Here is a 4,767-nt window from a genome sequence, read left to right as displayed (position 1 = left end):
CCAATCTATGGAAAATTCAGGAATATGAGTCCTGAATTTAGGAATATGAGTCCATTAAGAGACCCATAATATTTAATCTGCTTTTTATGTTTTACTATTTCTTAGTTATATGCAATGGGAGTTAATATTATTGTATTTTTTTTTTATACCCACAAACAAGAACATCCATGAAATGAGTTCTTTTTCATGTATCTTAAATATCATAAGGTGTATATCCAAGGCAGATCTTTCTGGTTGTTGAAATAATACACATAGAAGTTTTGTCTGAGATGAGATGGTGTGAAGTGCCACTCTAAATGGAAAAAACAGTGATATTGCCAAGTACTGGTGGAGGACTGGTATAAGATACCTGGGAAGGTTGAAATAAAGACAAGAAGCTGTTAGTTCTTTCTAAGAAACTTTGAAATGTCCCAGGTAAGTGCCTAGGGCAAGTCTGAGTCTATTATGCTAGTAATGTGCTGGATAACTATATTCAGCTGGCTAAAAAGCACTCATCCACTTAGATTTATAGCCAGTTTTGAAGGCTTATCTCTGTGAACTTAACAGTTTAACCTGTTCTTCAGCGACATTCATTCATCTCAGAAGTGAAAAGCCTAACAATGGTGGGTCATTCTGAGTATCAATGGATTATGAATTGACAGAAAATTGACAAAAAACAGAGACAAGAACTTTCTGAAGGGAAACCTTCTGTTCTGCTTCTCCACTCTCCAGGCATTCAAATCTGGCACATGCAAACAAAGGTAGGATCGCTTCTTTCCTTGTACTTGTCAATGTGGATCAGAGATAAGCAATCCACAGACTGTAAGGGCTGCATTGGTACATACTTGGGTGAGTGGGTAATGGGCCGTAGTTTCTCTGTGGCTCAAACCACACAGAAATTTCAGTATTTAGAAATAAAACTTGGTGCCACTGAAGCACATAAGAAAGCGTCCTCGTCTAGAAAATGGGTAGAATATTTCCTGTGGTTAATAGTGCCAGGAACCAGATTAATTAAATAACTATTTTATTTATTTATTTTGTGGGTCAGCTATAGGTAATCTTTAAGGAGTACTCCATACAAAGTATTTTTTACAGATGGGAGCTCTACATATATCCCCACTCTGCAGGTCACAAAAGGAAGGATATATGCGGGCTTTGTTTCATTGTTCAGATTTCCATCTGCATGTACAGCATGCGTGGGTGTAAATCATCACAAATTCTGGTTTGGTGCACAGTCTTGGAAAATCTACAGCTCTGTAAAAGGAACCTGCGAGTTGTTGACAGCCAGCTCTTTCTGGCACTTGATGGGGAAAAATCAAACAAAATCAAGACATTTGAGAGGATAGTATAATATGGTAGAATAATCAGCTCCTCTCCTAGTGACTGCTTATCTTTTCTCTTAATAACTGGAGTGATTTGTCTTTATTTTGGGGCAAATTCATTGAGTTTGCACCAAGATGATGCAGCTGCTAATCAACTATTTCTTTCACACAGTAACACTAGGAACAAGCCAAAATGAATAATAGCTTTAATTCCTTTATTCTGCAACCTGTGGATTCAGGATAGGAAAAATCATTTATTGGCACAATGGGTTTCACCTCTGGGCCCATGTTTTGTTTTAGATCACCAATGGATAAATTTGTTGGTCCCTATCTACCCATGAGCCATGAATGTTTGAAATGGAAAAGTATTATTAGTACATGTTTCTCACCCTTGCCAAAGTAAAATTTTCCCCTATAAATCCCTAGCAGACATTTCTTACAACAGAAAGCACCACATAACTTGGCACATTTGAGCTTCTGCTCCAGAGCACTCCAGATGTGAAGTAATGCATATGTTGTGCTTGTGAAATAATATGCACTGGTATTCTAGGGCTGTCTTTACAGACATGAGACCTCCTTGAGCAAATCCTTGCAGGATTGTGCTCTTATGTTTTGAGGTTTGCTGCATGGATGTGCGATATGTTACGTGATTTTGTACAAATGTGGATCTGTTTAATTTTATTGGTCTCTTCTTTTCAGTAATATCAATTTCAAAAGAGAGATATGGGAGAAGTTATCCTCTGAAAATTCTTATAATAAAACATCTCTTGTAGCATGACCCATAATACGAGGAAATACCCAAGGTACAGACTTTTTTTTTTTCTTTGCATCCTTTTAGCCTTCTAATTTATGTATTTACTTATTTTTTTCCTTGAATTTCATAAACCCAGAACAACAGCGAGGAATAAAAAAAGGTTAACCATTGTTCTATTTTTTTTTTTTTTTTTCCTGTCTTTCTTTTATCCTCTGTATTATCCTGTCGGTTTTGTTTGTTTATATGTTTGGTCTTTTACTAGTTTATTATCCTTTCTTGTTTCTGTATACCAGATATACTATACTGCCATTGTTCCTACAGGATGATTTTAGTAATGGAATTACATTGTGTGCATAACTAGATGTTGAAAATGGTGCAATTGGGCAATTAATCATCATTCTACACCTCAGGCCAAAATTCTTATGATTAAGCACACCTCTTCAACATGTAACTTCTGTAACTCAGGTAATTTCCAGACTGCTTTTTCAGAACTGAAATTTCAGAAGTGCACCTTATCTTTTGGTCATGGCTGGGACTAAGACATTTCAGTTCTGAGAAATACGCACTGGCATGTTTAAAGCCCTCTGATAATTATAATTTAGGCATTTCCACATTTTCTTACCTGTAAAGATATGTTGAATTCTGGAAAAATGTCTGGAAAGCATAGGGGCTGGTACAGAATACACGGAAGTCTCCTGACAAAAGGCTAGAGTTGGAGACACAGCTATCTAATTTTGAATGAACTAATGTAACAGCTTCAGGAGAAGCAATTGGTGTAGCTTCACCATAGATGTGCCTGTTTCTGGCTAGTTAAGGATCTCTAGGGGAAAATGTGTTCAGCCTTCCTAAGGCAAAAGGGAAATCTGCAATTACCTTTCCCACCTTCTGCTATTGTGCCATGAAAGCCCATTAACAAAATTATTTGCCACCTGCCATGCCTCTACCATACAAAGCAGGAGGAAAAGAGCTCTTTAAAACATGCTTGAAAAGACATCTGCAGGGACAAAATACTCATCTCTTTGGTGGCAATGAAGCACCTTTGGAAAATCTAGGCATATATTTGAGAAAGCCTGCAGTCTAGCAATGACTCATTCAGATGTTACCAACCCAGAGGGTACCATTGACATGCAACGTCTAATCTTGTAGATCTTTCACTATTTTGAAAGAGGTCTTACTGTGCAACAATTGTTTAATTTAAGATGTTTTAGAAACTACCTTAGGAAAACTAGAAGAAAATTTCCTAAGACACCCAGTCATCGTGTGTCCCATCACCCTTTCCCCCTATCCCCATCCCCTTCAGTTCTTCTCTACTTTTGCTTCTTTTGTTATAAAGCTAATCACAGTTCCACACATATTCTGACTCAGTGGTAATTAAGAATTAAGCAACAAAACCTGGTGCATCATACATTGCTTTGACATTCATGGGTTCTGACAGAGAGGGAGAAAGGATCACTGCAAAAAATACAGTATTCAGTAATCAATTTTATTCTTAAATGGTATTATTGTATGACATACCTGTTCAAGTGAAAAAAGCTAGTGAGTGTTTTATTATTATTATTATTATTATTATTATTTGTCTATGAGTTTTTTGAATTCTGATTAAAGAAATAATAAAAAGAACTGAATGAAAAATGTTGGATTACTTCCCGTTCCAACGGCAAAAGGAAAACAAACCCAATCCCTGCAACTGCTGTATGAAGGGCTATACTATGTATTTATATACTACTGAATGGGGCTGCCTGGGTTCATTGACCCCAGTCTGGCTGGTGCTAAATGTACAGAAATAAACCCATCCCCAAAAGATTGTAATCAAAGGATAAAACATGAAACAGATGGCTGGTCCTGCATGGGGAATGTTAAAAATAAGAGGAAATTGACTGGCACAGTAGGCAGTGGTCTCGGCACACCAGCTGCTTAACCATGGACAATTTTTGTAAAGCATCATGGCAGAGGAGGATTTTTAAGATTAGTGTTGAAATAGGAAAATGAAGTGCTTCTTTGTGTTTACAGGGAGCCCCGTGTTCTTTTGGGCAATGAGAATGAAAGCACAAAGGAAGTGTCTGTTGCTGAGTGATTGGAGTCCTTGGTATCTCAGTAGTGCACGAGGAGTGATAACCAGGACACAGCTGAACCATGGACGTGGTGAACACAAGCTGAAGATCACAGCAGGTTAAGGAAAGGGGAACTGTGTGGGCTGCAAGGAAGTTGACATGATCAAAGTGGTGGACTCGGGATAGCTTTCAGGGAGTGATATCCCTCTGGTAGCTTTGTATAGCCATGACTGACTTCAGGCTTAACCTGACTTTGAGTAGAGTAGTTAAGATGGAAAGGGTGTAACTGGACAAGACTGCTCAGTGACAAGATGTATAAGAAAAACCTGCTGGTAATCTATTTATGTTAAATATATCAAAGTGGGCACCATACAAGCAGCACTGTACTTTTGGCTGCAGTCATGCAGATGCCACTGTTGGTGTTATTAAGCACAATGGTACGTTCCATATCTGTGAAGGCAGATAATAGAGCAAGGAAAATGATTAGCATGCTTCTGACTTTGACTTCTTCATATACAGCGTCAAAAAATATTTTGCTCTTAACTAGTTGTTTTCATACAGCTTCACTGAACTTCTGCATTGTTTTCCTTTACTCCAGAGCTTTTTCTCTGTGTAGGGACTATCTAGCCCCCTGCTCTTCCAGTATGTGGCACAGGAAGAT

Source organism: Oxyura jamaicensis, chromosome Z, assembly GCF_011077185.1.
Source record: "Oxyura jamaicensis isolate SHBP4307 breed ruddy duck chromosome Z, BPBGC_Ojam_1.0, whole genome shotgun sequence".
Classification (NCBI taxonomy): Eukaryota; Metazoa; Chordata; class Aves; order Anseriformes; family Anatidae; genus Oxyura; species Oxyura jamaicensis.
The sequence above is the reverse complement of the archived record's forward strand: the minus strand, read 5'-3'. Positions refer to the sequence as shown.